The sequence below is a fragment of the Hesperophylax consimilis genome, chromosome 19 (genome assembly GCF_061612785.1).
Source record: "Hesperophylax consimilis isolate HC1 chromosome 19, BYU_Hcon_1.0, whole genome shotgun sequence".
Taxonomy (NCBI): Eukaryota; Metazoa; Arthropoda; class Insecta; order Trichoptera; family Limnephilidae; genus Hesperophylax; species Hesperophylax consimilis.
Window position 1 is genome coordinate 11768616 of NC_142854.1, and position 11886 is coordinate 11780501.

The following is an 11886-nucleotide window of genomic DNA, read 5'->3' on the forward strand; positions in this document are numbered from 1 at the left end:
GCATAAATGCCGTTGCACTAATCGATATGTGAGACTACGTAAGAGTTGATAAGTAGTTTTGTTGCTTCTGTAGGAAGATTTCTTCGGGCAGACTTGAGTTGTCTTAGGTGAAAAAAAACCGGTGCTTACAGTCCTATTTATTTGATTTAAACGAAAATTCTGAATCTAAATTGACACCGAGAAGTTTGACTGTTGTTTTTGGGATGATATCGCTGCCGGAAATAGAAATAGGTGAATCGTCTATGAAATGTTGACGTTTGTTTGTGGCCACCCAGAGAAACTCAGTCTTAGATGGATTCAGCTTCAGCTTGTTTGAAGACATCCAACGAGTTATTGCTTCTAGACATTCAGTTATACGGATCTTGAGACTATTAATTTCGTTTAGAGCGCAGTAAAAATAAACTTGCTGATCGTCAGCGTAGCAGTGAGTCAAGAGACTAAATGACTCGATTATTTTGACGACATCATTTGTAAAAAGGATGAAGAGAAGTGGACCCAAAACGGATCCCTGGGAAACCCCTGAAGAAAGTGTTGCGAAGTTAGATAATTTTTTTCCAAACCTCACGGCTTGTAACCGATTGGATAAATAGGATACCAGCCAATTTTTGATGTCGGAATTCAAAACCAAATGTTTCTTCTAATCTCTTAATGAGGAATTCGTGATCAATCGTGTCAAACGCTGCACTCATGTCTAGAAGTGGAATAAGTGATAACTTACCTGACTCTACGGCAAGAGTTTTGTCGATAGCATACGAAGTAGTCCGGTTTTAATTGAGTGGAACTTTCTGTACGCAGATTGACGATTTGCGAATAATTTATTTGAATTCAAGTGACTGGTTATTTGTGCGGCAGCAATTTTCACAAGGATTTTTGAAATGAATGGTAAGTTTGAAACATGTCGATAATTACCTAAGTTATCGGCGTCTAGTTGTGAATTTTTAAGTATTGGTGTAACTACAGCTGACTTGAGTGGTTCAGGAAAGTCACGCGTGCTCAGTGAATATACTCTAAATGCTCAGTCAATATGCTCTAACTACTCTAAATAATACAATGTATTTTCATGGATGACAGTTAAAAATAAATGGAAAGCGGAAAGCCACGGGTTCTTTTTAGATATATCTGTTTTTTTTTCGCTTTAATAACGTCTTTCTCACGCAAAAATGCGCAAAAGTTAAAAACGTTCCATCTGCTCTCATAATAATCCGGCTCTGATTACAGTCGTGTGGAAACGTAAAAAACAAACAATGGGTGTATTATTTACGAACAATTACATTATTAAAGTTATGTCTGCGTAATCCATGGGATGTGTTATGAACTTTTATCATTGCAGCTTTTGCAAAATGTTAGGCACTTAATTTGGTGGATTTTCATACTGTTCCATTGTTTAAATTGACCCGAGCCATGGGTCAACGTCAACAATCATGAGTGATTTTTTTCCAGCATAATTAAATGAATTATGACGAATACTTGTAAAACTCAAGTCGTTGAGAAAAGTTTTAGTTATTTTAATTTTCTGGTTAAGCCCCGGCATTCTCAATTTTCAGGTTAAGCCCCGCATTCTCAATTTTCAGGTTAAGCCCCGCATTCTCAATTTTCAGGTTAAGCCCATGCATTCTTAATGTCTACCGATTTATAACAAGCTTCTGTTTATTTCTTTAAATTTTTTGGGTTTCAAACAAAAAGTTATTTTTGAAGATATTGGTTATGCCGAAACGTTAATTACTTGAAATTCCATCGATAGAAAAAAATCGCAAAGTAAGCTCCGAAAATGATTAAAAACACGTTTTATTCTGTTATTTAACATTTTATAGGCATGAAAAAAACACACAGTGTATCTTTAAATGTAACTATTTACATGTAAGTATTTGTCGAGAGATTTTCGCTCCATTCCAAACGAGTCTTGTTTATTAAATATTTTCACAATTATCGCATAATTTCTATCGGTTTTTAATGTTAGCGCTCTCCCTCTAACATTCATATTTAATTATCTCCCTTTCAAACCATCTTTGAATTTTAGGGTTATGATTAGCTATAATGAATTGTCTCCTACAAATCGGAACGCGCAGAATGTCTAGCACCGAGAGGGAAAGGTTAAAACATTTTTTTTTTATATCAATGTAAACGTCACATATGTTATAATCTACGCGTCCATAGATTGAATTTATTTAATTATTTTATAAAAGTACACTTTTTGCAAGTTATCCTTTAAAATATTAGCACTAATTGTTTGTTTACACCCTACGCGAAATTAATATGAATATATTCGACATGATTTAAGATTTTCACGGCCAAAAACAGAAACAGTGAGTTTCTCTGGGAGCCTTCCCACTGGCCCTGGCGACTACTGGCCACTGGCTGCATCTTACGGACTTCTACGCAAACTCTATGCACTGCCATCTGTGCGTGTATCTATAAAGCTCTTACTTCCCAACAGTAAAGAAAAAAGAAACACTGAAATAAAATCATATACACCACATGAAATATTGGGGATATATTATATCCTTACCACTTATATAAGGATTTATGTGCTGAGCCATTATTACTTTATTAGCGCCCTTTTTAACCGAATTTTACATATGATTAGTAAAAATTATATATTAATACAGTCTGCCTCAGTAAACTGCCTCAGTAACAATCTTTTGTATTTGTTAAGTGAGAAATTAAACAAGTCCACTGACTCGGTATACATATTTCCCTCCATAAGTATTCTCTGCAATGAGGAATACATCAGTAGTCATAACTACTTTATGTTTTTAACCAAGCTGAGCTTAAAAGCAACTGATATACCGAGTCTTAGTGGAGAAAGTTGTACGAAAATATTCGACAATATAGCAAGAATATTAAAAGTTTCCGGAAAACGCCAAACTCTCACATGTTCCGTAAATCCATCTGTTTCAGATTCAAGTAATCTTAAAATTTCGATAAACCAAGTAGGCTCAGTTTTAAATGGTTCGGATTAAAGAGAATATTTATTTTATAACTTTATTTCACCATTTTGTTCTAATAAGTTTACAAATGAACAATTTATTACAAGGTACATACTATTGCATTTTATCTAGCTTAAGAGGAAGCTACAAGCCAAAAATGTGGATATTCTTGGTATACCTTATATTGTAGGTAATAGGCAACGGAATCTAGAAACGTTTGACTTTAAGCACAAAACTGGTTTCTATTTATTTTGTAAATAATTTTATAAGAAAGCAAAAAATTTAATCAAATGAAACTGTCACAGATAATCTTAGCTATTATACTGTAGTTTTTAAATGTTGTTTCATTTACGCATTATAAATATATTTTTTTAGTAGTTTACATTTATGTGGTTTTATTGAGTAATTTATTTTTTATTTGTATTCTACTCAAGCGAAACAATAGAAAAACCTTCAATTTATCTAAATCATATTTTTTGGTATTCATAGTGTATACTGTATACCAATTCGTTATAAAGATTAATCAAAATAGTGATTTTACATAGCTTCGCTGGCTCCTACAATCCATCTTGAATCTACCAACTGGCAGACTTTATACTTTCCGGCAGCCCATTATAATATTTCATCCCTTTGTAGAGTAAATTATTTTGCGTATTAGCTTTGTCCGTTTTTGGAAGTCTGATTTCATTGCACGTCCTTTGTCTTATGTCTCTGAATATCTTTGTTGAATATAATGTTTTTTGACAAGTATTTTGGTAACAGGTTGTTTATTATTATATCTATAAATATCATCGCTTTCAAGGTCTATTAGGTTTCACTGTTAGGCAATTTAGTTCCTTTAACAGTTAAAATATTTCATTTTCAAAATGTATTTCGCAGTACAGTATTATTATTTTAAAATAATTAATTGTGAAGCAAAACAAATTAATTAAATAGAATACTTGCATAGTGGCGGGATATTGAATAATATTTTCAAAATGTCCACATCTCAATATGCTATTGATATTAAGTAGTCATGGATCACATTAATTTGCATCACGTTTTTAGTTTGACGTGGAGTACCGTTGCTGACGCGCGTCAACCGGCATACAAATCGCAAATCACCTTGCAGAAGCATCAATAACTGAATTTAAATTACCAGGGCGACCTGGGCGGACGACATTTTTAGACCAATACGTTCATATACCTCTATTCACAGAAGCAATAGATTTACAATTGTGTTCAGAGATGTGCAAAATGGGTACCCAAAACCATTTGAAATGCAAAATGAAATGGGTCAAAACTTTTCCATTTGAAAATGCAAAATGCAAAATGGTTTTTAGAAAAGCATTTCAAATGCAAAATGCAAAATACCTATTTTCAAAATGTATTGAAAATGCAAAATGGTTTCTCACGTCAAACAATTAAAATAATTATAGAAGTTTTAAACAATTTTGCCATTTAATAATGGACATCAATGTAGAACAAAGATATTACATGAAAGTAAATCCAAAAACACCACGACTACAGATTATGAAACCACAAAAAATTTGCGCGGGACTAATGTTGCCAACGTAAAAACATAGAAACTGCTATCTAACGTTTAATATTACAGCGTCATGGCCCCATGTTCAGTATTTGAATCAGTATTTTTTGTAATGGTATCACTCAATTGCCAGTTCTCCTACCAGGGAGCAACTTGACAAATGTAAATTATCTCTCATAGCGAGGTTGAGGACCGACTGATATTTGGGGCTTATGAAAAAAAGATGAGTGATAGTAGGAATAATGCATTTAAAATGGAAAATGCAAAATGGTTTTTAGAAAAGCATTTAAAATGCAAAATGGAAAATACCCATTTTGCATTTTGCATTTCCATTTGAAATGGATTTATTTGAAATAAAGCACATCTCTGATTGTGTTAAAGAAAGACAATCATCCCCGTATTGTTTTTATTTTTTTGTTGTTTTTTTACATTGTCTCCACAATGGAGGCCATCGTGAAAATGATTACCCTCGGAGCCTATGTAATTTTTGGGATTGCTGAATGAGTGATCTTTTTAAGAGAATTAAGAGGAGGAAGTTCTGGGAAGGAATAAAATATAAATTGTTTGCACATAGAAAAAACTTACTGATATAAAATTGCAGGTCTCTAACGAATGGATTGATATATTTCCTAATAGATTTTCAGTAAAAAATGATGTAAAATTATTATATTTTGACGTCTCCGAGGTCGAGGGGTAAGTCTCTCGACTAGTGATCCGAAGGTCGCGGGTTCAAATCCTGGCGTGCGCAAGTAAAGTAAAGTAATTGGTGTATTATTTCACAATTTGATCATTTTAATTATATAAGGTATATTTGCGACCATTTCTAGAGTGGCAGATACTCTCAGTATCTCCCTGTTGTAAGTAAGACCCACTTCAGAAATTCATTTCATTCAGAAATTCAGAAATTATAGGTTGCTTGAAATGGTTTTAGCCATGTTTGGTTACCAGATCTGAAAAGCCAGATACTTTCTCACCATCCTATTCCCCATCTTCTTCCCCTCCCACTACCTTCAGCTTCGCAACGTACCCCAATTGGGGATGCCATAGTCTCACTGGCTCCAGACGGTTGGGAGCAGTTGGGACTCTTGTGCGGTATTCACATTAAAAATAAATATATATATTTTTTTGCATTTCGTCGTTGTATATTATTAGCACAAACGCAGCTGCATGAACACTTGTTTTGATATATTATGAAAGGAATTAAAGTTTATCAGGAAGCGGCTTGCTATCACGTTTTTGGCAGGATTTTAATAAAACAGCAATACTCATTTTTCTCCGTGCAGGAACCTGGGTGTCATTATGTCCAGGAGTGTCGGACGTATGAATTCATCCATCGCATTGGGTAGAGAGAGTCTGGCTGGAGAGATTAAAGGGTCTCCCGCAACCGGCCTCCCTGATCATGCCCGCCACGCTGTTGGTGGGCAGACGTATCCGCCACCAATACCTGTACGAACCTCACCCCATGAAACTGGACACCCCTGCTGAGTTACCAAATACTGAACCACTTCGGGCGACCTATGAGAAAGATGTCGGTTAACCAATGAAAGGTTCCCGGGGCGGCGGTACCCATACCCGCCTCATAAATCAGGTTACGAATATCTTGAAAACATTTAAACATTCCCTACTAAGAATATGTTGCAGTGCAGTGATCGAGAACTTAGCTGGCACAGGATTGAACCCGCGACTCCTGTGGGGAAACCTGTCGCTATAGACCACTAAGTTATCTAGTAACCGGCTTATATGACCTAAGAATTTTGATCCATCCATATATTTTGTGCTCGGAAACAAGGATCTTCTTTGCTCTGCTAAGAAGCGTGAAGAACTCTATCTTTGCAGATGAAACTCAAAATTTTAGTTAATTTATAATTTTTCTTTGAAAATCTAATAAATAGTGACCGACCGAAATTAAATTATCAGCCAAAACCGTAACTTATCTAAATAAGTTAAAATTCACTTTATACACCGAATTACGCTTTTTTATTGTTAAACTTGTAAGAGTTCATTATTGTTAAACATTAAATAAAACGCACAACGAAATTAAATACATAAATTTAATGGGTAAATTGGTTAACTTTTAGCGCTCTTTGGATCGTTTTTTCTAACAGTTCTGCAATATACACTATAGGTGTCCTAACAAAAATACAAAATATCTTTAAAATACTAACAAATAATTATCGAAGAAAGCAAACACTTTGTGGCTTGACATTATACAAAATGAAACAAACACTTAGTTTTAAACCACTTTAATTTCGAGTTATATTAGTCGACCGGTTTCGATTGGACTCAATCTTCATCAGGACAATAAAATATAATACTAAATTATAATACAGAGTAAGGTATAAGGTAAACATAAAAGAAAGAGAAAGTATGTAGTAGAGGGAGAGAACATCAGAGACTGGTTGGTGGAGGGGATGGGGAAGGGATAGGGGGAGGGGTTGGGGGAGGACCAAAGGAAGGGTGGAGGTTATGGGACTAACAAATAAGTCAGTCTAGTCTTTGTACCCAATAACAAATAATAGTTATACAGTAGGTAACTGACTATTATTTAAACGATAAACTTTAAGACAATATTTATTTTATAACAGCTCATTCAAAAACAGGGGGGATTTAGTTATGCATACGCAAGAACCCGGGTAAAGCCGAACGTGATACGATACATCACGAACTCTGGTTTAAGAAGGTACCGTTACAATCGTCGGTCGGTCGGTTGGTTCTGACAAAGTCTTAGGCGACAGAGTCTTTCCGAAAACCTCAAAATATTTCTTGTATTTCATCAAAGTTACTTGACAGCAATTTTAGTTTAAATAAGAACGAGAAGAGAGTGGCTTATGCGCGGAATACACACACGGATCTACTCAACGGATTTGTCCGTGATGGTTTGTGACGGAATTTCCCTATATCTAATTTTGAAGTCAAAATTCTCAAGCCAAAACTAGGAAATTTGGAAATATTTCGTTCTGAAATATAAGGAAAAAATGGTGTACCATCACTGAATGACGTCATGCTCATCGACTGCTAATGAGATCATCCGTTGCGTACATCCACACACGGATCGGCTCGAGACGGAAACAGCGGACCGATGTACCGAGCCGATCTGTCCGTCGCGTCGCAGGAGTGTACCGGTGAATCTGTGTGTGAATTCTGCGCATTTCTTTTACAAATTTTCAGCTTCGTTCTTTGTTCTGCACCGTCTTAACTCCGAATGCCAATCAGGACCATGGAAAGTACAACGAATCAAACGAACGCAGCGACCAAATGCACTAAAACAAAACCTAAAATAATACACAATGCCAAAAGCCAGGGACAATGGAGTCATTCATAAACAATGCGAACCGTTTCCCGCCAACAAAGGCCGCCATTTTTTCGCCTTTCCGTTAGTAGTACAAAATACAACCGTAGATATGTATTTGTTTTTATTTGTTTTCTGTTTGCATTATGAATTTCTGTTGAATAAATAGGCACTGTATTTGTACATTCTATTGTTATGGTAGTTACAGTACATATATGTCGAAGAAAACCTTAAAGCCCCGTAGTAACCATTTAAAGATGGTTTGAAAGGGAGATATGTAAATCGAATGTTAGAGGGAGCGCGCTAATATCAAAAATACTTAAGCGAAAATTGTGAAAATATAGCCATGCCTGTAACATATTAAATAACAGAACAAAATGTGTTTTTAATAATTTTCGGATCTTACTTTGCGTTTTTTTATGAAGATGGAATTTCATATAATTAACGTTTCGACATAAAAAAATGTATAGATCAGCCACACATACTTGAAAAAGCTGTATAAATTTTCATAGTGCCAGAGCTCACATTTTGCTGCTTCAAATAATGAGGAACAAAAGAGTTTAATTAAAGTTTTAAAAATGCATCATCTTTCCTGATTTGTAAATAATAATCATAATAATAATGTTTTTTATTTCAGCTCAACAGAGTGGTGAGTGAAATACAATGTCTGCCATATAAAGTCATGCATCTAAATAAAATAAAATGATAAACATATTTAGCATAAATAGTACGGTGGCTTGAAAGAAATTCTCCATCTATGGTGTAGGGTCGCGCCCTGCCGCTGGGCGACGACCTGGACGAGAGTGTTTCCCGATCTCCGGTAGCGCTCAGTCGTCCCGGCTGCTCTGTTGCGCATCAAGGTAGCTAACACATGCACCCTTCCCTTTGCGAACATCTGTGAAGCGCTGAATCCCAATATTTTATTTCTCTACAGATTTTGAGATTGGCCAGCTAGACCAGTATTTGCTTAACTATCAGCAAACAGTACTGTACAAGTCACACCAACTTCAGTAAAAGTAAATGCATCTAAATCTTACCAGATTGCATGTATATTGTATATCTAATATTTGCAAGAGAAAAACATTTTGGGCTAAGCACGTATTAAGACACAGCGTGAGAAATAAACTCATTCTTGTCTGTGTATTCTTGTTTCTTATTTTTTAAATCTGATATGCTTAATAAATCGGTTAAATTGATTCTTCTGATTGTTGTAGTACCAGATTGGAACGGATTTTCTCACGGGTTGGTTTGCTTATTGCATAAATTACTGTGTTGGTTGCATATATAGATTTTTTAGAAATTTTTTCATAGAAAAACATTTGTCACAGGAGACCGGGTCGCTTCTACGACTCGTTCTTGAGTTAAAAACCTCGGCTGTGGAAAGATTTCAGATCTTCAAGACTCGTGTTCAATCCTTCCCCTACTCAAAAAGGCCCCCCACACAACATCTCCAGATATGACATAGGCCCTGAGGGAAAATATTTTTCTCAGGGCCTCCTGCGTAGGGTTAAAGCAAAAAAAACTATATATGAGCGTGTAACTAACTTACTTCTTATAATAATAGTTTATTCCTGAATGTATGCAACGGTAGTACAATGCAATACACTCCAAAAGTAATTTAAAATAGAAAAAAAAAACAATACATAAAATCGAAACATTACCTCACAACATACCTCACTCGCAAAACACAAGAGCAAAAATAAATACTGCACAAACAAAAACTTAATTTGAATTGGCTGTTCTACGATTTGTAAAGTGGTTGACTGAAACAAAGAACATTCGAAATATTCTAAATAAAATAATTTACTTACTAACACGACAAACACGTATTTGTACATTCATACTCCATTTAAAGAAGTTTTTAATCTTTATACATAGTGTACTGCTTGTTTGTAACTTTCAATAAGAATAAAAAATTGCATTACTTCACTGGCTGATCCGATTTTTCTATTGTTTAATCAATCCCTTGACACAGGGTGCTTCCCTGATATCTGAAAACGTTGTTATCTAACTCCTATATTTAAAAAGGGTAATAAAAGTGATGTTACTAACTATAGACCAATATGTAAGCTATCTGTAATTCCTAAACTTTTTGAAAAACTATTACTTGATAAAATTTCACCATGTATTAACTCATTGTTCAGAATCAACACGGATTTTTGTCGGGTAGATCAACTCTGACAAATCTCTCGTTATATGAAAACTATATATCAAACGCATTAGCTAACAGAACTCAAGTCGATTCCATATATACGGACTTTATCAAGGCCTTTGACAAAGTATGCCATAAAATTCTCCTGATCAAACTACGTAAGCTCGGTATTGACGGAAAACTTTTACAATGGTTTGCTAGCTATCTAACTGATAGAGTTTTACTTGTAAAAATCAATTTGTTCATTTCCAATCAATTTATAGCTACCAGTGGTGTACCACAGGGGTCTCATTTAGGCCCAATATTATTCTTACTGTTCATAAATGATATTGTAAATATATTTGATGAAGATATTAATACGTTACTTTTCGCAGATGATTTAAAAAATATTTAAAATAATCAAAAGCGCTGAAGATTGTATCTGTCTACAAAATAATTTGAACAGGTTAATTAATTGGTGTTCTCTTAACAAACTTCATCTGAACATAAATAAGTGTTATTCAATTAAATTTTACAGAATAAATCAACCAATTATTCATTCATATAAACTCAACAACTCAATCCTTACCTCTGTCGAAGAAATTAATGACCTGGGGATAACTTTCGACACTAAATTAAACTTTATATCGCATATAAATAATATTAATAATAAAGGAATGAAAATGCTAGGCTTCATTCTTCGAAATTCCAGAGGTTTCAAGAATATTTCAACATTAAAAATTTTGTCTACATCCCTGGTTCGTAGTCAAGTCGAATATAACTCCTCGATCTGGTCCCCCCACTACGAATTACATTCAGATTCAATCGAAAAAATTCAACATAAATTCCTAAGACACATTAATTTTAAACTCGGTATTCCCATTGAAAATATAAATTATAATTACTTGATGAAAAATCTAAATTTATTAAAACTCTCAGATCGAAGAATTATATCCGACTTAATATTTATGTTCAAAATTGTAAATGGTAGTATAGACAGTCCTGAATTAATTAACCTCATTGAATTTCATATACCCACGAGAGCTACTCGTTCTAAAATTTTGTTTAAATGCAACAATATCAGGACTGAGTATTCCAAACACTCGCTTGTACCTAGGTTGCATGAAGTTAGTAATAGATACGCAGATGTGGCAGATCTATTTAACTGCACGCAAGGTAGGTACAAGAGGGCTATGCTATCAAATCTTTTCAATCAATATTAATTTAATCTAATTCTACCTTATTTGCACTATAGAAACTTATGTACTTGTATCTCTTGTTTACTTACTTACTTACTCTCTAATGTCATTTCACAATCAAATGCCACATATATTTGAAATTCTTTTTTTAAATATTTCTACGATTGATTGATTTTTGATTTTGATTGATTGATTTTGATTGATTTCTGTGACATGTTATCATTGTTTATGGTATATTTATACCGTTGATATTAAATAAATAAAAAAGAAGTGAAAAAATATCATATATAAACATTTGACCATCTTCAGTCTCCTATCCCGCTATCAGGAGGCCACTCCATCCTGGCAACCAGATGAAGGTATTCTTGGATTGGCGTAGTCTGCACCAAAAGTTTCCCATCCTTTAGCTGAGAAATGCTATGAAGGTGTGCACTCGTCCCTCCAGGAATATTTACGTGGCGCTGCAATATGTCGGTAGGCGGAATAGTTGGCTATAAGAATTATTGTAAGCGAATTTTTGCTTATTCCAGTGGGATGCAGTGTAATCTAGCTACAGTTCTGACGTGTACAACGATGTGCAGAATTCGTTGAATATTAAACTATACAGCTAATAAAAATTATTGGTCAGTCACCAACGCAACACTGAAAATAACCACGCAACGACAGTAGTAACTGTGAATATTCTCATATTTAATAAATCAAAACAAAAAATTTCTCTGAAAATAACACATTTGTACGTAGGTATTTAAATATCTACGTACATAATTATAAGCCTCGTATTTTACGTAACATAGTTTAAAATTACAAATTAGGTT